A 23,639-nucleotide genomic window follows, 5' to 3' on the forward strand; every position below is an offset into this window, starting at 1 on the left:
AATTCCATAATTTAGATGCATGCTCCCTTGTAGCTAAAGAGTCGTCAGTAGGGTCCCATTGGACCCTTACCTGCTCTATGGTTCAACCCCTCAAGGTCAACTTTGGCAGCTCCAGAATGCGAACCAGCTCCAAAGCCAATTACCCGTCCTCTACTTACAACGCATTCCAATCAAGAACATGTACCACATCAAGGATATACTGCCTAAGTACTGAAACATGGAAAACATCATGAATATGAGCTAGGTTTGGCGGTAAAGCAAGACGATAGGCAACTAGACCAATCCTCTGAAGTATCTTGAATGGTCCCACAAAGCGAGGTGCCAGCTTTGAACCCTTTCCATAATGGATCAGACTCTTCTGCAAATGCACCCTCAAAAAAACCTTCTCTCCCACAACCAACTATTTATCTATCCTATGTGCATCAGCATACTTTTTCTATCTATCCTGTGCCATAGTCAAGTGCTCTCAGATACGTACTACCTCTTGCTCCATATCTCGAAGCATCTCAAGACCCAACAGAATGTGATCCTCAAGACTTTCCCAACTCAAAGGTGTATAACAAGGACGTCCATGTAAAGCCTGGAAAGGTACCATGCTAATAGAACTGTAATATTCGTTGTTGTAAGTGAACTCCACTAGGTAGAGATAATCTTTCGAATGAGTCTACCTATCCTTCACATACATCCGCAACATATCGTCTAGAATCTGATTCACTCTCTCTGTCTGACCATCTATCTCTAGGTGATATGCTGAACTAAAATTCAACTGCACTCCAAGATCATGTTGTAGTGATGTCTAAAACGTGGAAGTGAATACAGGATCCCTATCCAAAATAATCTTTCAGGGAATACTATTTAATCTCATGATGTCGCACATGAAGATATTAGCTACAGAAGCTACAGTGTAGGAAGACCTTATCAGTGAGAAGTGTGCCACCTTAATCAACCAATCAATGGTGACCATGATAGCATCATGATGACGAGTAGTCATAGGTAGTCCCACTATGAAGTCCATAGAGATGATGTCCCACTTCCATGAAGGAATAAGATTTGGCTATAAAAGTCCCACTGGGTGCTGGTGCTCTGCTTTGACCCTCTAACACTCAAGACACCTAGCCAAAAAATTAACAATGTCACACTTCATCCCTGTCCATAGAATAAACGTCGCAAGTCTGCATGCATCTTCTTGACACCTGGATGTGCCAAGTAAGGTGCACGATGGGCCTCTGATAGGATCAGTGTGAGAAGCTCATCCAATAGCGACACATAAATCCTTCCTAAATGTCTCAAAAGGTTATCTGACTCTAGGACATAGTTTGAAAACTTACCCTCCAAAGGTATCCCTGAATCTATCTCTCTGCACACCTCCTGATACCAAGAATCGGTAGGGAGTGCCTAAAGTATATGACTCCTCAAATCGACACTAAGAGTCATAGATGATATCACATGTCTCATGTGACTCAAAGAATATGCTACCACATTCTCTTTCTCCTAAATGTACTTCACCTTGAAGTCATACTCACATAGAAACTCCATCCATCACCTCTATCGAGCATTCATATTAGGTTGTGTGAAAATGTATTGGAGGCTGTGATGATCGCTATGAAGTTCAAATATGTGCCCCAACAAGAAATGTCTCCATCTTGTCAAGGCATGAACTACCGCTGCTAACTCAAGATCATGTGTAGGATAATTTAGCTCGTGATCCTTGAGCTTGCATGATTCATATGCAATCACCCATCCATTCTGCATCAGAATCACTCCAATTCTTTCAAGGGAAGCATCTGTACACACCATGAAATCACCTGCTAGATCAGGTACTGCTAAGATTAGTGCACTGGTCAAAAGCTCCTTGAGCTTCTGAAATATTTCCTCGCATTTCTCTATCCATAGAAACTTCTTTCCTTTCCTCTAAAGGGGAGTGATAGGATGTGCTATTCTAGAGAAGTTTTGGATGAATCTATGATAACAACTAGGTAGACCCATGAAACTATGAATTTCTGACACAACAGTGGGTGTAGGCCAATCTACTATTGCTTGGATCTTTGCGGGATCTACAGAGATACCCTCACCTAATATGACGTGCCCTAAGTATTGTATCTCTGATTGAAAGAAGTTACACTTCGCCGCATTGGCATAAAGTTGATTATCTCTCAAGCACTACAAAACCAAATGTAGATGCTCCTCATGCTCCTTCTGGGACTTAGAATATATCAGTATATCACTAAGGAACACAAGTACAAATCTATCAAGATAGGAACAAAATACTTCATTCATCAGGCTCATGAAAATTGATGGAGTATTCATCAACCCAAAAGGTACCACTATGAACTCATAGTGCCCATAGCGAGTTCAGAAGGCGGTCTTATGAATGTCAGCTTCCTTGATGCAAAGCTGATGGTATCTTGACTTAAGGTTGATCTTGGAGAACATTGTAGCTCCCTTGATCTGATCAAATAAATCATTGATCCTTGGTAGAGGATACCTGTTCTTTATTATCACCTTGTTTAGCTATCTATAATCAATGCAAAGGTGCAAAGAACCATCCTTCTTCTTCACAAACAACACTGGAGCTCCCCATGCTGATATACTAGGTTGGATACTACCCTTGGCCAAAAGTTCCTCTAGCTATAGGTGCAACTCACTCAATTCTTGAGTGGTCATACAATAAGGAACTCTAGAGATAGGCTTTGCTCTTGGAGTGAGGTCAATGTTGAAATCAATATCTCTCTTCGGGGGCATGCTCGAAATCTCACTCGAAAAGACATCCGCATACTCTTGTAGAATAGGGTGGTCCAAAGTCTTTCTTGCAAGATCTTCTTCATCTAGCTCACTTACCATTAACAGAAAATATCTAACATCCCTTATGAAAGCTCTGCTTCAATTACATAGCAAAAATCATCCGTAGAGATATAGGCCTCGGTATCCCCATAATCTCCACATCCTTCCCTTGGTCATCCTGACACATAATGTTCTTCTTCCTGCAGTCTATACTAGCTCTATGAGAGCCAAGCCAATCCATACCTAAGACCACATCATAGGAGCCAAGAGGAATAACTTGAAAGTCAACTGATGTCTCAAACCCTCCTATGCTAAGCCCACACCTATAAACTATGAAATCTGTGGAAACCTTAGTGCCTAAGGCTAGTTCCACTTGCCAACCCTAATCTTTCTTAACCACTTCTAGCTTACACTTAGCAAATAATGATGGGGAAATAAAAGAAATCGTGGCACCTGAATATAGAGAGAGGTGTACCTTGGATAACTCCCGTAGTCTCAACCACAGTCCCTTGATGGTCTGCCTGTTAGAATCTGATAAGATTAATAACCTAGAAAACTAGTGCAAAGAGTAAATATCTAAACTATGAATGCAAATGATACAAAATCAAAATAGCATCATAGAGTTAGTCTCCAAGAAAGTAATGCAAATGCTAGAAGCAAAATAGCATTAAGAGGATGCAAAAACAAGAGATCCAAATACAAGCCAGGTAGCATGCTTATATAGGCTAGGAAGAGAGAGGAGGTGGCAACACCAACCAATGAGGAGCAACCATCTATCGGACTAAAGATAGCAAAGTATCTTTTCAAGATAGCTAATGGATGCTCACATGTAGGAAGGTGACACCTCACAACCATTCACCTAATAAGACATGCTTTATTAACCTAAGCGAGATTATTAAAAGTGTAGGAAAAACCTAGCAAAATAGGAAAAATAAAAAACTACACTAACACCCCCCCCTTCCCCCCATAAGCGAAGCTTAGGTGGATGCTAACCTAGCAAAGCTATGAAAGCAGGAAAATGGGTCCTAGCAACAAGGCCTGATCAGGTACCCAATACAAGAAAAAGAACTAGATGAAGGAAACTAAGCCTCCAATCTAGGAAATGTCCCAAAGAGAGGAACAAAAAAGAGTATGAAGCATCTCCGAAGCATGAAGCTGCAAACACTGTCAGAAGAAACTGCTGGAACCCCCATTGAAATAGTGCATGACCAGGTAGAGAAGACAAAGTCTGAAGAGCTGATCAATCGAAGAGGTGACTTCCAAAGGTAGGAATGAATGAGTGTCTATATAGTACATGAACCATCTCACCGAAATGCATAGGTGCCTAGCCACTGCATCCGCCTAGTACATAGGAACAAAAACTGAATATGTAGATCACTCAACCGAACCAAAGAAGCAATAGAGCCAACAGGTGAACCCCCCCATAATGTTGAACAGGGAGAGGGGTGACAGGAACACTGAAATGTAATGCCAAAAACATTTGCAAGAAGAAGAATCAGGAACACCAATAGTGCAATAGAAGTACAAGCACAGGATAAAGGGAAATGTCACCGACACACTGCATGGGCTAATGTCTTGGAAGAAAAATTCACTTGACAAAGGTGGATGAGCACAAAATGGCAAAACATCATGACCCCCCATGGCACTTTATAACTGAGTGCGAGTACAAACAAACACAAGGTGTACAAGATCCCAAATATGCAAAAGCAGGCACTTTATCTTAGTACATTTACAGAAAAAGGAATGCAACAGAATAGAAGCATACAATGCTCAGAAGTCAGAAAGAAGAGTGAGCCAAAAGAACAGAAGAAGAGATTCCAGGACCTGTAGAATCCAAGTAATCCGCTAGAGTGCGAAAGTGCAAAACTCGAAGGAGAAAGAACCTAGAGAAGAATCTGGATAAAAGACCTCTGCAACTGAATAATTCACAGAACCAGCTTTCCAACGATATCTGGTGAGCCCAGAAAAGAGTTTGAATGAGCGAGATATGGCTCCCGGAAGGCAAAATAGAACATCTAGCTTTGACTGCCAAAACAGGCAACCGGACTGTAGCAAAATTTAAAAAAAACTTATACCATCATCTCCGTCTCGGAACCAGCTTTCCAATGCATTTTTCAGATCGAAAAAATATGTCCGTATGCTCAAGTTACGGCGAAAAAACCAACAGGGCCTCATGAAGAGCATATGCTAAAAATGAAACTTGGGCACAATAATCAAGGAAAAAAATAGCACCACTACGATCTACTCAAAAAATCATGCACTTTCAAAAAAAGAATCGCCTCGATACAAGGTCGTATGAGAAAGTTATGATCCTCTGAAGTTTCTAAAATGAGAACTTTGCACAGTCACGGCTGAGAATCTGCAATTTCTAAAGAATTCATGCATGAAAATAAAAAAAAACTCCACTAATGGATAGAGCACAAAAAAATAGCTAAGTTCATAACAAGAATCATCAAAATCGGAGTCTATATGAGCAAGAATGAGACATTTGAAAACTGCGTTCAAATTTGTGACTGCCAACGGAGAGGGGTATAGTTGTAGCTTTGCGTGCTCGATTCTGCAAAATATACAGCTTGCATGCAAAATATAAAAGATATCTAGATGGTTTTTCGGGGCTGCGAACAAAACCCAGAAAGCGTTTTTCTTTTTGATGTACAAAAGATGTTGCTGTAGTGTAAATTGGACGCCTTTAACAGTAAAAAACGGCTCCAAAAATTTAAAAACGACCCCAGCAACCAAAATATGACATGCAAATGTTGGATTAGCTTCTTAAGTCCATCAATGGTATGTTGGAACCTGCAAAACTGATTGAAAACTTCAAATATGCAAGTTGGTTGTTAGATTTGAGATTAAAACCGCAGAGAAAAACTGTTTTTGTCAAAACTTTTCTGATTCTCGGAATCATCCAAAGATGCAAGAGAAGAGCATACTTCATTTTTCAAAAAACTAAAATAAAGTTTATTTGCCCCCCCCAAATCTCTCAAATAAGGAAACTAAAATCTACTCTTGCACATAGAAAAGCTCTGATACCATGTTAGAATCTGATAAGATTAATAACCCAGAAAACTAGTGCAAAGAGTAAATATCTAAACTATGAATGCAAATGATACAAAATCAAAATAGCATCATGGAGTTAGTCTCCAAGAGAGTAATGCAAATGCTAGAAGCAAAATAGCATTAAGAGGATGCAAAAACAAGAGATCCAAATACAAGCCAGGTAGCATGCTTATATAGGCTAGGAAGAGGGAGGAGGTGGCAACACCAACCAATGAGGAGCAACCATCTATTGAACTAAAGATAGCAAAGTATCTTCTCAAGATAGCTAATGGATGCTTACATGTAGGAAGGTGACACCTCACAACCATTCACCTAATAAGACATGCTTTATTAACCTAAGCGAGATTATTAAAAGTGTAGAAAAAACCTAGCAAAATAGGAAAAATAAAAAACTACACTAACACTACCTGACGGTGATCAACTGCTGCAAAAATCCTATGAGCTCTACCTGCATCTCTGACTATAGGCTCAGATGTTGCTAGCCTAGGACCTAAATATTGAGGTGCTCGCTATGGACAATGAGCTACTATGTGTCCAATCTACCCACACATATAACATCCTATACCTTTGCCAAATCCTCTCCTTATAGGTGGTGTATTCAACTACCGGTGGCTATCCCTACAAGTAAAAGACTGGCTGCTCTCTACAGGCTGAGTGTGCTAATTTTGTTTATTGTGCTGAGCATTGCGATTATTCTTGGAGTTAGAACCACTGCCACCACTCTGTGCCTAAGGGTATGATCCCTTCTGCTGTTGTGACTACTGAGGTTGTTGTTGATATGGATTCCCCTTAGGAAAATGAGGCTTCTTGTTTCCACCTGAGTTGTGGTTGCCCTTAGTTCTTGATGTTGTAGGTGCTCTCACAAAACCTCCATGTCCAAAGTTGACACTCTGCTCTACAAGGATGGCTCGATGTACTGCATCCTTGAAGGTTTTAAGCTCAAATACCTTAACACCCCCAACTATACGGTTGTTCAAGCCTCTAATGAAATGTTGTGCCAACTATGTTGGGTTGTCAGTGAATCCTAAAAAGGGCATGAGCTAATAGAACTTGCGCTCATACTCTACAATGGTCATAGTGTACTGTCTCAGTTTATGGAACTCATCTGCTCTATGTTGCTTCCATTCCTTTAGTAGGAATCGCTCACGGAAACTCTCCAAGAATATCTCACATGTGACACTGTTCATATTTATGCGTAGCTTCTTTTTCTCGATAGTCCACCAAGTGGCTCCAAAGTTTTCCAGGTTGGTAATGGAAAACCTTTCTTTGACATTATTATCAAAGTCCTACATAGCAAAAATCCTTTCAAGAGTAATAAGCCACTACTCGGCTATGTATCCTGAACCATGCCCATTAAAGGGCATGACCTTGGTCCTCATAAGGTCCTTCATTTGAGTAGATACTATGAATCTATGATGATCCCTTCGAGAGGTCCTAGACTCGGGTCTATGCTCATGTCTTGCCTGATGTGCTCTATCCCGGTCATGAACAAGAGGTAGGCGATCAATAATGGTCTACATCATTTTCCCTAGATCCACCTCCTCGGAGTCGGCATGCTACTCTCTATGGCTCTCTTCTTGATGCTCACTGACATGTTCTTCCCTAGTCTCTTCCTGATGCTCATTGATATGATCTTCCCTATTCTCTTCCTGAATGGGGCCTTTATGGACAGACTCATGTACACTGATAGATTTGCCTTGTCCATGGCCTTTACCATGACCAAGGCTATGGCCTCTAACAGAAGATCTCATCCTAGATACCATCGTACAATAATATCCAAGATACAAGATACTAAAACAACCATAAAGCATACTACTGTAAGCATGTATATAAAAGACACATGGTTTTGAAAACAGAATAAGTTCCAATTTTTAGTTTTGCCTATGTTTAGGTTTAAGTATAATTTTTAGTTTGATGTCTAAGTGTTGAAGTAAGAAAAAAATATACAACTAAAAGTTTAAATTTTGTTTCAATTCAACTAGTTAACACTAGTGGCGTTCCAATATACCCAAAGCTCCCAATGTAGAAACTCAGGCTCTCATACCAGATGCAACGCCTCACCAAGGGACCCAAAAGAAATAACCTAAAGTTTTACTAAGTTTAGCAACATTTTTTTTTCAAAAAAAAAGAAAGAATAACATACACATTAAACACATAGTAGTAGAAGTAATAACATACAATCAACTAAAAATATACATAATAGGTTAAATTTCTTAAGGATCCCAAGACATTGAATCACATATAAATTTAATCTAATACTAAGTCCATCAATACCACTTCCATACGAAAGAATAATTATAAAGTCCAATGTCCATTTAAATGATATACATTTGTTCTGAATCCCTCTTGGCAAATTAAATTCAGAATACTCAATCATCCACTGTACATGTCACATGGTATGAAAGGTTTTAAAAAATATACATATGTAGAAATAGAAATACATCATCCTCCTCAAATCCATGATACAAAGTATAATAAACATAAATAAAACCATCCATCATAAGAGATATAACATCCATCATGAAATATAACCATTCATCATAATGATACATAAAAGGAATGAAAGTAAATGCAGATAAGGAAGCTCCAACCACAATGACTACGGACGGATCTCAATGGTAAGAGTGAAAAAGCACTACCATCCAACCGCATGGAACCTAAATGGCTCACTCCTACCGCATTGAGGAGATCATCTCAAGTCCCAAACATGATATCAAATCAAATATCACAAGTACTCTCTAAGTCTAGGAAATCTTAAAAGTAATCTAACTCAAAGGGTTCCAAGATAGGTCGACATCTATACCCAAAGGTGCACAAGACACATAGGAAACCTACTATGTAAGCGGGCAAGTGTCATCTCACGAATCACGCTAGAGTTACCCTGGCAGTCTCTCAGGATCCCGACCCCCTAGTGATTCCTATGCGGCCACTAGTATCCTCTCGTACTGACAAGGCATACTACAAAATGCAAAGTCTCAACCAAACATTCCTATGCAAAGTATCACGCTAGAGTTACCCTGGCAGTCTCTCAGGATCCCGACCCCCTAGTGATTCCTATGCGGCCACTAGTATCCTCTCGTACTGACAAGGCATACTACAAAATGCAAAGTCTCAACCAAACATTCTCTCTACTCCCATCCTAGTCTTATTAGGTTCATTTTACTCTCATTTAACATAATGTTTGTAAGAGCATACAAAGACTCCTATTAGGTTCGTTTTACTCTCAATTAACATAATGTTTTCACTTATTATACAACTTACAATGAGTTACCTTGGCAGCCACTTAGGGCCGCAGCCTCCATTGCAAGCCACTTCCTGACACTATACATAGATTTCCTACCCTAAGCTTATGAAATCACAAATCACAAAATTATGGTAAAATCACTTCAGTCCTATACAAGTGATTGGAAAGCATCATAAAGAAAATCATAATAATCACATCATTTTTCTGCAAGCAACTGGAAAGCATCAAAGACAAATCACAATATCCACCAGTTCTCAATGAGCAACCGGAAAGTATCCCAATAATACTGATCAATGACTCAAAATGGTTAAATCAGTTATCTTATAACATAAATTTCACTATCCCACAAAGACATTGAAGACAGTAATCAACAATATAAACACACTCAACATAGAGCATACCATCACATACCATGGTTAAGTAAAAGTAATCAAGATCAAGTCAGCATGATACCACACTCACAAAACTCCCAAGCCTCTGGTAGATGTCTTAGAACTAGTCTACAATCTAGTCAACCCCAAAACCTCAAACACAGATAGCATATAGAAACGAGATGCAAGTACTTGTTTTGACTCGTTTTGAATCACAAGGTTAAGTTATATATGAGGTTCCAATTTTCGTTTCATAGTATGTTTTCAAGTTAGAAGAATCCTCGTTTACCCTATAGTTAACCCATATTTATATTCGAATAGAAATTAAGGTTTTACCCCCATATTTTGAAATCAATTTTCTAAAATTTACTAAGGGTAAATACTATATTTGTTTGAGTTTGCTCATTGATTTTCGATAGAGCAATAGTAATTTCTACCAAAGTCGGATTTACAATTTAAAAGGTATCCTATTTTGCTTACTAATGCTCACAATAATTAAATTTTATCTTAAATAAACTAATGTCTATTACATTTAATTAATTTTTATAAATTAATTTTAAATAAATTAATAACTATATTAAATATCATTTATTAATTTTTTACAAATTAAAAATTTTTAATAAAATTTATTAATAAAATAATATTTAAAAATTATAATAAATATTATCTATAAACTTTAATTAAATTTTAATTTTAATAAAATAAAATAATTTTTTTAAAAAAGAAATGCGATTAAAGCCCGCCAGCTCAAAGGAAGGCCTGTGGCCTGCCATAGTACCTTGCTGTCGCAGGGCTTGCGATGACAGCGAGTACAGAGTACCCCTATTGTTGCATTACTTGCGTGTAGCTGACAACAGAGGGGTACGAGGTAATTCCCTCCCCCTCTAATTTATATAATTTTTTATTAAATTTCTTTTTATAAAAAAATGTATTTATATAAACGTTTTTTTCCCTTTTTTACTAGATACTAATTTATTTTATTATAATTTGTAATCAACAAATTTATTTAAAGTATAATTTTTTTCAATCAAAACCCAGAATTAATCTAATGGAGGAATACAATTTACTCTTTTTTTAAAATTTATTTTTTCTAAGAAGATTTTCCATTTAAATTCAAATCCTTCCCAATAAAATTCTCATTCATTTAATCTACTAAAAAAGAATTATACAAAACTTTTGATTTTCCATTAAACAAAAGATTTAATATTCATATCAGGAATGCATATTGCTAAAAACATTCATCACAAGAATTCTTCAGAAAACACTCCACAGACACAATGAAGACAAGAAAGAAAACAGTGTATTAAGATATGTGAAAATCACAAGCGCCTACCTGGACACTGATGCTAATCGCTATGCCCTAAAATACTATAGAAAAAATTCCTCCTCCTAGAACCTTCTTCTTTCCGAAAATTTCTTCATTCTTCAAAATTTGTATTCCCTTGAAAATGAACCCCCAAGTTGTGATATGGAGTTTTCTCCCAAAAATCAAGGCACTAATTGTGCGTTCACCCCAAAGAACTCTTTGCTCACCACCCTTAATTCATTATTAACTTTTTTTAAAAAATCTTTCTCATGCATATTAATTAATTAATTAAATTATTTTATTTAATTTTCATTTAACTCTTTTTATATTAATTTATTAAATTAAATCTGATGCATGCATCATGCAATTATGAAATTTTTAATAAATTAATTTTTTTTCTCACTTCTAAATTTATTTTCGAACATTAAATTTGATAACTATTTATTAACTTAAATAATAATATTATTTAGCATTTATTTAAAAATGAACTCTAAATATATTATTATTAAACTTAAATAAATATTATCACGTTCCAAATTTATACTTATCATTTTTATCTTCAGATTTAATTTTTTTTATTTAATTAATTTCATTAAAATATCATAATAATTTTTCATTAAACTTAATTATTTAATTAGACTTAATTAATAGAAAATTCGCCAAAGACCCATAAAGTAAAATATGAAAACCCATCCTAGAAAAACACACACAAATCAAACTAACGGGTTATAATCACGAATCAATGACATTTGATGCATTTGGAGGGTACTCAACTTAGATACTTGTCCTAATTTTCAATTAGGATCAATGGCTTAAAGGTTTAGGATTTGGACTTAAGAATTTATCTCCCCTCTCTTACCATTAAGATAATGCGATAGGGTACACTCATCCTAGTAATTTAGAGAAGTCGATACCCAATACCTGCATCATACATAAAATCCACACATGTACATACATAATATATACTAAGCTAAACAAGCAATGGCAGGAAGTAGTGCATTGTGTAGATTCCGACTAGCAGGTGATTACTACTCTCTTCCTTAACCACATTAGAAATGTCATACATAAAGAAACAAACACGCACGCCATCATGCAGTATGGGGTAAGTCTCTATAAGAAAACACATATAATGATCCATCTAACTAAATATCATCAATGACTGAAAAATACTGTAATAATCATCATGCATACATGAAGTATAGAGTACCAAGTAATTTCATCATATATCAACTGAATCTGAAACAATATCTGATAATCCCAAAATCATGCTACTAATCATCAAACATAAAAATGGCCTAAAAGAGTTTGACAATGATAGCAAAAATGTAAACTAGAGGCAGGCACTACAGATAAGGAATGAGAGGTCTTCTTAAAGGTATGCTCAATTATTCATCAAAGGAAGATAATAATGACAATTCACAAAGACCGTTGATGATAAGTGCAAGCCACAGTTGTAAAGAACACCCAATTGAATCATATATCGAAACGAATAATATAACCGTACAATCACAAACTGGCCATGGATTGATTCACAAGAAAACGAAAGTGATGCAGAATATAAACAACTCAGAAATGAAAGTTGTTGCTCATGAGGGTAGTCATGACCCGTGTTGGTGCAGAGATGGAGGCACTTGAAAAAGACTTTGAGACTGATTGGATTGACCCAGTAACCAATGATGGTGGTAGAGAAAGCAGATGTAATATAGGAAACCACGTTCTTAATATATCAAAGGCATTCTGAAATATATTGAAGAACATGGGAATGCATGAAGTGGAGATGCAGTTTGAAAGCTCCTAGGGAATATTCAGTATCTACAGAGGCCTGCTAATCACTTCTTTCAACAAATGTCAAGGCAGAAGTGATATTTCAAGTCACTGAATAAGGAAACCCCATAACTGCCAGGACTATAGAGGTAGATGTTCACTTGCTGACAATTGTGGAGCTCAGCAATGGAGCTGAGTACAATCACAAGGACATTAAAAATCTCGTTGCTCCATTAAAGCTTCTGAAACCCCTCAGATCATTGTTGAATAATTGAAAATAACCTTTATACACAGTTTTTGGAGCGCTGGATACAACTCTGAGTAAAGCCAAGGAAGCTGTAATGAGTCAATGTCCAACATGTTGCAGAATACAAATGGCAAAACATGATCCCCATTTTAATTTTGTTAAAGGGCTTGTGGAAAGATCCTTGGATATCAATTGATTCTTGAGTGCTTTGCCTTGAGCTTCATTTCCTCTTTTGGGACAGTCATGCAGACAAGTGCAGTGCATCAAGGAGGCACAAAAAGCTACATACACTTTCAAATTTTATGGTGATAGAACAAGTGAGGATATTGAAAATGCCTTATTTGACATCAAATAGGGACAGACAGTTTGCAAATCAAAGGTAAAATTCATTGCAGAAAAAATAGAGTTGAATCCAAACAAAGAAAAGTTGTTGGAAGCTTGTGCTCTAGAGTTGAAAAATGGCTTGGTCATTGCTGAAAAATATGAGTAAGAAGTCGCAAAAAAGGAAAAACTCAACATCAAGAAAACTCAATAACAGTCTCAGTGGTATCGTCAAGCTGTCTGCTATAATTTTTCCTTTGTCCTTAGATTATATGCAACAGTAGCAGCAGACAATGATGATGTGTTTCGGTAAGTATCAAGGTGCAGCCCCCAGGACCAATAGGTTTCTTTATAATGAAAAGGATCACACTTCTGGTGTTGTTCTTGCTTTAGGACAAGCAAAATCTGTGTGGGAAGGACTGTCATGTCCCCTCTAGGTCAGCCAGCACAATAATTAATAAACATTTAAAATAAAAATAAATAAATAAATTGCTGGCACAAACAGCACTCTAAATAATAATAATGATAATAAATAATTCTTTATTGAGATCATCCTTAATATAATTTTGAAATTTTGTTTTGGCACCAAGCTGAGAGGTCAGGCTTGGCCTTATGTGGCACAAGCCACTCAAAGCAATGCTATTAAAAGAGTTGCTGGTTGATTGTTACGGAATAATGGTTTTAGGAGCAATTTCCTTTTTGGTAGCACTAACAAGATGAAACCTGTGATGATCGCAGAATAAATCTAAGTTGGGCATATAATTTTAGCAGCATTGAGGCTGTCAGTGGGTGAGTTCCTTAAATAGATTGCAAGGAAACAAGCATAATCTGGGCAAGCTCGTCCAACAACAGAGGAGGCATATTATCAGAAAATTCTCAGATTTAGGAAGGATTGTTATTGTTGATGTTTGTGTAGCTATGGTGGGATTCCTTGATGCCGACATAGATAACATTTGATTGTTATAAATATTGGTTACAGGGCAGCACTAACACATAAGTAAGATTGAGTCTTATTCTTGAGAGGAAATGGTGAATAGAAAATATATTCTAAAAAACTTCAACAGTTATTTTACTACAACTTCTGTTCAAACCTCAAAGTACTTTCAGATCTACGCCTAGTGGTTGGGGGCCAATTGGAGAATTTATTGGCTAAAGGTTTCACAACTCATCCCTTTGGGCATTGAAGATAATTCAGACCTCCAAACACTTTCAGTTGGGATCTCACTCTACAGTCTGACACAGGGAAGCTGGAAATAGATGACTGGCATTAAAGGATTCAAAGACCAACACTGGATACGTATGTTGAATATGTAAGCATGTGTATACTGGATACGTTTAGCTAAACTCTGTTTTACAATGTGAACTGTGTATTACATAGTAGACTGAGATTTACATTCAAAGTTTTTTATTTCTGAGCTGAGCGGTTTATATGCCAATGTCATGGCTTAATTGCTGCTGCTACGAGAATTACTTGCACATGTTGATCTGAAATTGTTGAACAGCAAATAGAGGGAACGAGGAAAAAACCCTAGGTTCAATTCATTGGTATAAGAAAGTCGTTTTTCAATTTGCAGTTGATTTAGCGTCTAAAACTTTTAGATATGATTAATAGATGAGGTCAAGCGGATAGGGTTTTAACCAGAGCTGGGAACATCACAGAGAAGAATTGAGTGAGATTTCCGCATATGCTTGTTGCTTTTAAAGCATCGCCAGTAATCTCCACAAGAACGTAATCCATCTTTAAAATGATGAAAGCGATTTGAGTCCCTAACTATAATTTCTCGTCTGACAATTCTGGAAATATACTTTGCAGCAGTATAGCAGTCACTACAGACACGGATGTTTTTCCTGATCTGAATAGAAACTCTGGCATATGTGCTGATAAGACCGAAAGCAATAGCTAACTTCTTGCTGTGATATAAACGCAAGTGCTCCTTCATTTCCTTGTCAGCAATAGCATCATGCAGCAGAACATTCATCTTTAAAATGATGAAAGCGATTTGAGTCCCTCACTATAATTTCTCGTCTGACAATTCTGGAAATATACTTTGCAGCAGTATAGCAGTCACTACAGATACGGATGTTTTTCCTAATCTGAATAGAAACTCCGGCATATGTGCTGATAAGACCGAAAGCAACAGCTAACTTCTTTTCCTTGTCAGCAATAGCATCATGCAGCAGAACATTTGATCGGGCACATATCCTAAATCTTCTATTTGCCTAGATAAGCTTTGTAAAGTTGCATATATTTTCTTAGATTGAGGACGTGATCCGTCTCCTGTAAAAAATGAGTGAATGTTGCTTTTAACTTAAATGAGGCTACAACCCGGTGTCTTTTTCAAGCCACTATCTTTCATCAACGACCTAACCCTTTCTACATTCTCCCATTTCCCAGCTGCGGCGTAGATGTTTGACAGTAGTACATAGAAGCCAGGGTCTTTAGGGTTCAAGTCCAATAGGTGTTCGGCCACATGTTCTCCAAGCACATTATTAGAGTGAATTTTGCAGGCAGCAAGCAAGGCTCCCCAAATTGAAGAATCGGGCTCTAATGGCATCCTTTTGATGAAGTCTAGCGCTTCATCCAAATGACCAGCCCGGCCAAGAAGGTCAACCATGCATGCGTAATGCTTCATCATGGGTGTAATGCAATAATCTTGCTGCATAGAATGAAAACAGTGCCAGCCTTCTTCTACGAGACCTGCATGACTGCAAGCGGACAAAACAGAAACGAACGTGGCATGATTTGGTTTTGGACCAAGCTGCTTCATTTGCGCAAAAAGAGCTACGGCACTATGGCCGTGCCCGTGCACTGCATACCCTGCAATCAATGCACTCCACACCACAACATTTTTTTTGCACATTTTTTGGTAAACTTGGTCAGCAATTTCTTTACTGCCACATTTGGCATACATATCTATAAGTGCTGCTCCAACAAAGGCATCTTTTGCAAATCCACTTCTAATTATGTATTCATGAATCCACTTACCTTCCTGCAGAGCTCCTAAATGAGAACACGACGAGAGCGCACTCACAACAGTAACTTGATCGGGATTCATATTTCCAAGTTCCACCATTTCATGAAAAATTATCAAGGCATCATTATGATATCCGCTTTGAGTATACCCAGTAATCATTGCATTCCATGACACTACATTTCTTCTAGACATTTTCTGAAACAATATAGATGCATTTTCTATACCATGGCACTTGGAATACATAGACAAAAGAGAATTCCCCACAGATTCATCTGCCTGAAATCCACGTCTAAGTACATAACCATGGACACACCTCCCATATGTCAGTTTTCCTATATTTACACAAGCCACAATCACGTTCAAGAGGGTCACCGAATTGGGCTTAATGCTTGCAAGTTGCATGTCCTTGATGATTGTCAATGCATCATGTGCGTAACCATTCTGCGCACAAGCACCAATCATTGAAGTCCAGGAAAATACATCCCTTTTCGAGATTTTGTCAAACATTTGGCATGCGTCCAAAATTGAATTACAATTTGCATACATGTTTATTAATGCCGAGCCAATAAAACAATCCGACTCAAATCCACTTCTAATTGCATAAGCATGTATCCACTTGCCTTGATGCAGATATCCTAACTGGGTGCAAGCAGCGAGCACATTCACCGTGGTGAAAGAATTGGGAATTTCTTTTCCCACTTGCATCTGATTGAACATCTTCAAGACTTGTATGCCTTGCCCGTTCTGCACGTACGCTCTGAGCATGGCAGTCCACGAGACTACATTTCGCTTATGTTGTTGAATACCTGCTGCGCATCCTCTATGCTTCCACATCTAACGTACATATCTACAAGCCCAGTTGCAACAACTACTCCATACTCCGGTCCGATTTTCTTTACTATGTGAGTATGAATTTTCTTTCCCTCTTGCAGAACCGAGGGGTTGGCACACACCTTGAGCGCTATCGAAAATGTGAACTCGTCCGGCGACAAACCTTCAATCTGCATTTGGTAATAGAGTGCGATAGTGTCTTCTGATCGACCATGAGATGCATAACCTGCAAGCATTGCATTCCATAGAAGAATGTTCTGTTCAGACATTTTGTCAAACATTTGAGCTGTATTATTTCGAGACATTCTGTCAAATACTAGGCGTGCATTCTCCAGGTCGTCACATTCAACATACTTATTCACAAGCTTTATAGCTAGAGAAATTCGCTGGTCAATACCAATTTTGTTCACTTGTCCATGGATTCCCATGAGCTGCTGGATTGTTTTACATCTGTGCAACGCAGAATAATAGTAATCTTCAACATTGTTGAGTTGCGGTTCACAAAAAGTTGGTTTTAATGGTGATTTCAGACGACATGAGCTGATATTTGCTTGAATGGTTATGTATTTCAACACAGAATGCAGTGACTTATTACACCGAAGATGGAACGTTAGCATTGTAAACGATGGCAGTGGCTATGCAGCCAGTTATTTAGTGCTACCGAAAAGCCATTACCCAAGGGCTACTGAATAGCAATGACACATCCACATGTTCGAATCAAAGAACCTCACTCAGAGACTATGCCTGTCATAGAGAGAGTCGTCTAGAAAATTTAAACGCGTTTTGTTGATGTAATATAGGAGCAATTTTTTTTGAATAGTTCTCCTTTTATTAATATTAAAATTATATATCCGGGTTATAAGATTAAATTTGATTTGTAATTTTCAATACTTAAAATTTCACAATAATACTATTTATTGATTTTTTAAATTTAATTTTTTTTTATCGAATAGATAGGCTTTATGATTAAGTTGTAGTTAGATTGTTTTCGTCTATTTTAGACTCTTTTTTATTTCCTTTTATTTACTTGGTATTCAACTTTCATCTATTAGAATTTCTTTATATTCTTCTTTCAAGTTTGTTTTTTCCTTCCTTGTACTAAGTGTTTTTAAGTTGCCCTTTTTTTGGTTGTCATTCTACTCTCTATGTTTTAATGGTTATGTATCATTTTTTAACTATTCTAAGGTATGCTTATTTATGTCCATTCTTTTGACTATGGTTATTTGTTTATTGTACACTTTTCATTTTTGTCTAAGATTCTGATAATGGTTTTTAAATACTAGTTAGCAAAGAAACTTGTGTTTTTATTATATATTGATGTAAACTGCATGGGAGGTATTTGAGAAAATGTGCCACAGAGTTGTGATCTCATGGAGCACTGTGGTTGTTGGGTAGGTGAAGAATATAGATGTCAGTAATGCATTGAATCTCTTTAATCAAATGTTATTTACAGACATAAAATCCAACTTTGTTACCATGGTCAATGTGTTCCTTACATGTATTCACTTGGGATTTTTGCAGCTAGGGCAAGTGATGTATGGGTACATAATTAAAACCAAGTTGGAGTGGCATGCTTATAGCTGTCATATTGCAAAATTTGTGTCGGCTATGTTATACAGACTTAAACCAAAATTTGCATCCTGGAAACAAATAATTGATGTGTAAAATCCAACTAGGAATTTTGGTCAGATCGGAGAAGCTAAGAACAAATCTAATAACATAGTGTTACTGCTAATTTTATAGAGATCATTTATGTTTATTGGTATGATAGGCTTATTTTGTGAGAGAATCTTTGTCAATCGATATTAGGTTGGTTGAGGAGAGAAGCCCTTCATGCCAATGCAATGAAGTTATGGTTAGGCAATGAGTAGTCTAATATAAGTGTTAGAGTAAAGAATAAATTTAATTACATTGAATAAAATTATATTTACTCCCTTCTTAAGATTTCCCTTTCATGCACTTGCATTAGTCATTTAATAAATAAATTTTAGGGTTTCCCATTTAGGTTTTATGATCTCCTATAACGATTGATCTCTTGTATTTTCTATTCATTCTTTTATTCTGATAATACAATCTTGCATATTGTCAAAGCCAAACCCTTGCCTTCTCTTATCTTTGCTTCTTTGTGACAAGTTCTTGTGCGAAGCTGTTCTACGGGATATGTGGATTTGTATTACTAAATCCTTCATGGTATTAGAGCCAAATTTGGTGTAGCTTGTTTGGGTTTATTGAAGAAAATAGGGACAAGGGTTTGTTGGATTAGATCTAGTAGTTTTTGGGTATTTTTTACACAAATAGGGGGGCACTATTTTTTGGAGCATTTTGAGCAAAAATGGATATTTTCGTTGAGCTCGTAGCATTCCAAAACCCTTATTTTGATTTAAAATACGCAATATTTGGACAACTTTGCTAGGAGAGGCAAAAATATTTTTTTATCAGGTTTGTATGACCCTCTACACATGCTAAAAAAAATTTAAATGCATTGCCTACATGGAGTCACGACCACCATTGCACCACTACACAACCTCCACTCTATCATCACACTACCAAACTCAACACTCTGCAGCCTCCTCTATGTTGCTCTTGCATTGCCACCACCAAAGATTATCCTTGTCACGCTACCTGCAGCCCATCCATCCTTCTTCGCTTATCCTGTAATCACATGCAGACCCAGGGGTGGAGGGTATTTTGAACCCTAAAGGGGTTTGTTAGATTTTTTTTGCTTTCTAGAGACCCTGTTCATTTTTATGTGATGTCTTGAGGAAACATAGGCATTTGTGGGAAAATGAGATGTAGAATTTGATGATGAACAGATTCATAGGTCCTTGGATATCTTACATGCAAATAAATTGTAACAAGGAAGAGAGAGAGAGAGAGAGAGAGAGAGAGAGAGAGAGAGAGAGAGAGAGAGAGAGAGAGAAGGGCTTGCTCAATAAACAAGGAGATTAAATTTACTTGTACAAAATAGAATGAATGAATTTGCAACCAATCAATCTTATGAAGGAGATCAAAACTCTAAGAGGTAAATGACATTTAATAATTACTAATTAATTATTAAATGGAAATGCAAGGTGCATAAAGTGAAATCTTAGGAAAGACGTAAAGTTGTGAAATTTAATTGTGTGATTTTTGAGTCAAACTCATTGACCCATGTTTCATGAGTGGTGATTCAACATGAATCCATCTCTCATTAGAATAAATGGGACACTTAATAATCATTGGATCTAGGTGATGCTCACAGGGGTGAAGCACCAGGACTTCTTGAGAGGTCACCCATCCTAATAGTAAAATCACAATTGACTTGCTGTGGAAATTATCTCCTATTTATCAATTGATGAGCTTAAGGGGCTTTCTAATGAATGGTTCATAAGGCACAACATTTGGTGAAGGTTTTGCAAAATGGGGTTGCAAGCTTTGGATTTAACCATGGAGGAAACTTCGTAGTTAAGCGTGCTCAGGTTGGAGAAGTACTAGGATGGGTGACCTCCTGAGAAGTCTCGGTGCTTCACCCCTATGAACATCACCTAGATGGACAATGAGTGCTAAGTGTTCCATTTATTCTCATGAGAGATGGATTCATTTTGAATCAGTACTCATGAAACATGAGTCAATGTGTTTTACTAAAAATACACAATTTAATTTTGATAGCAATATCACAATTTGACTTGTTGTGGAAATTATCTCCTACTTATCAATTGATGAGCTTAGCTTTCTAATGAATGGTTCATAAGGCACAACACTTGGTGAAGGTTTTGCAAATGGGGTTGCAAGCTTTGGGTTTAACCATGAAGGAAACTTCCGTAGTTAAGCATGCTCAGGCTAGAGTAGTACTAGGATGGGTGACCTCCTGAGAAGTCTCGGTGCTCCACCCCTATGAGCATCACCTAGATCCAATGAGTGCTAAGTGTTCCATTTATTCTCATGAGAGATGGATTCATGTTGAATCACTACTCATGAAACATGGGTCAATGAGTTTGACTAAAAAATCACATAGTTAAATCCTGATAGCAATATCACAATTTGACTTGCTATGAAAATTATCTCCTACTTATCAATGGAGTAAAGGTAATTTAATAAATGAAATGAAATTAACCTTTTTACTCTTAACACCCTCCCTTAAGATGAGCAAAAATGCAGCTACAGACAATGCAAGGAAACTACAATGTTGAAAGCAAACTTGGGTCCTGACAACAAGGCTTGATGAGGTCCCCAATCACAATCAAATCTCTATGAAATAGAGAGATAGAGAAAACCTAGTGGGAAAACCCTACTCCAAAAAGAGATAGAAAGGGATGTGCAAATGAAACATCTCAAGAGAATCTCTCATAACCATAAGTACAATGAAATCCCCCATGATAGAAGCTTGAGACTCCATACACCCCTAGAATGACAAAACTTCTATGTCGATGAACATACCAATGTGGCTTCAATCTAAAGAAAACAAATGCAGTGGACAAGGATGATAAAACCCCTAGATGTAAGGTGAAGCTAGAAGTCCTAGTTGATGCTCAAAAGAGAATGCATGAGAATCCTAAAATGGAATCTCCAATAGAGGTGGGATAATAGTTGTGTTGAATCTGTCATCTAAGAGAATATGTGTGTCCTCTGATATATCCTGAACAACTGCAATAGGTGGCTCAATGACTATAGTTGCAATAGTAGGCAATGTTGAAGAATAATCATGTGAGATAGATGAAATCTAAACAGGAGGCAGTGTAGAAGTCACAATACTAGTCTTAGGAACAACACATAAGTTCACATGACCTAACTTCTCCTTAGCAGTCTCTCATGAAGAAGGAGAGTGAACCTCCCATAGTGGAGATGGTGGACCAAAATGAGAGAAGGAAAATATGCAAGAATAATGATCAACAATCCCTATAGCAATAATATTGCTTGTCTCACTATCTTTGATGTGCACTAAATCTTATGCAAACTCAATTGTCTTCATTGTCCCACTGTGTGTAATCTAATAGATAGACAAAAGGTTAGAGGGCAGAGATGGAACACAACGTACATCATGAAATGTACCATCATCAATGGCAATATATCCTTTCCCACATATAGTCATAACAATGTTGTTCCCCATCAAAATGTGTGGAGCAGGAGAAGCCTCAAAATAAGAGAACAAATCCTGAGAAGATGCCATATGATGTGAAGCACTTGAATCTAGTAACCATCTAGAAGAATGTGGAGTAGCAATTGCACATAGTGCATGACCCTTTACTATATCTTTACCATCTGACTAAAATGATGATGATGAAGATGATCTATGAGAAGTAGAAGGAATATCAATGTTGCTCTTCTGAAGGAGAGCAGTCAAATCTGAAACTTGTTTAGCATAGGCATCTAACTTCATCTCATATCAATGTGACTCATCATGATTAGGCTTATTACAATAAGCACACTTTGGTCTTTCTGAATTTTGTTTACCCCCCTTAGGAGGGGGTGGCCTCGATGAACTATAAGTGCTAGAATCAATTGAAGACTTTGTAGAATGAGATTTATGTGTCTTCTCCTTTGTCCCTACAGATGGTTGAGTTACCAATGCATAAGTCTGTGAGCCTGTGAGAGAATACAATTGAGAGAGATTAGCTTTCTCTCAAGTCAAATAATCACAAAAAAAACTCAAAGGATGGCATGGTAAATCTATTACCCAAAGAATCTTTGGTGGAATAGAAGGTAGAAGCAAAAATTTGAAAGTTTTCACAAAGCTTAGAAAGAATCAGGTAGATGCCCTCAGTGTTATTCCTAGTTTTCCCACAACCCTACAATAAGGATCTCTATTGATTGAACTTAATCAAGAAGTCATCAATGGAAAGAAAAGAATCTGTTACAAGAGAGGTAAGTTCTATCTCAATCTGAAGTGCCCTAAACTCATTCACTATACCAAATAAGCCATCAAGCTTGGTCCACATAGCTAGAGGGGTATTGCACCCATAAAGATGAAACTGTAGACTATCAAATACCTATAAAGAAATCAACCCCATTGTCTCATCCATCTTTTTCCTCTATTGCATGACCTCAAAAGGCCTTTGTAAAATTGGTTGCACTACATCTAACATAAGACCACAACCCTTTTGATCGAAGAAGTCATGTCATTAAGGTCTTCCATGTGTGATAGTTATGAGGGGTCAAAAGTGTTGGTGTAAATACGTATTTACTATTTACACTTACTTAAGTTTACATAGGTTAATGCATTATTTTATATATTGCATTATTTTATGAGACACTTAGGAGTTTGTGCACCTTTTTGAGTTGTCATGTTGACAACACAAAACTACGCAACTCTAATTCAGCACATGGTGTCTACAACATGGAGTTTGCATCATTCACTAAGTTGTCATGTAGACAACATAGTTATTTGCACTCCTAATTTAGCACATGGTGTCTACAACATTGTTTTGTGTGCTACACCATTGTAGGCTTATCCTCTCATCATTGCACTTACTTCTGTGCTTAATGGAAGATAAGTCATATCTGGTGGACACGTGCCTAGTTGTATGACTTATCATGTAGTTGATTCTTAGGCATTCAAGACACATCTCAAAGGCCTTTATATATAGGCACTCCTAGTGTACTTTTAATATTAAATCGAATACATTCTTATTCTGATCATACTCCTTTTTGATCTATAGTTGTGCTTGTGTTTGAGTTCTTAGTTATTGAGTGAATTTTTCCCTAAGGCAAATTCTTGCATGGTATCAGAGCTCTTGGAGATTTTCTCTTCACATAGCTATTTGAG

At 37.1% G+C, this 23,639-nt stretch overlaps 1 pseudogene across 1 annotated transcript; it reads right to left on the bottom strand.

The window, feature by feature from the left end:
• Nucleotides 1–13,614: 13,614 nt before the first annotated feature.
• On the bottom strand, nt 13,615–17,651 carry LOC149564963 (pentatricopeptide repeat-containing protein At3g12770-like; annotated as a pseudogene). Its single transcript, XR_016361980.1, has 2 exons — nt 15,281–17,651; nt 13,615–15,070 (listed from the first exon to the last, which is right to left on the bottom strand). The product of XR_016361980.1 is annotated as a pentatricopeptide repeat-containing protein At3g12770-like (transcript).
• Nucleotides 17,652–23,639: the final 5,988 nt, after the last annotated feature.

Source organism: Cupressus sempervirens, chromosome 3 (assembly GCF_028749045.1).
Source record: "Cupressus sempervirens isolate cs-2001-9-10 chromosome 3, ASM2874904v1, whole genome shotgun sequence".
Classification (NCBI taxonomy): Eukaryota; Viridiplantae; Streptophyta; class Pinopsida; order Cupressales; family Cupressaceae; genus Cupressus; species Cupressus sempervirens.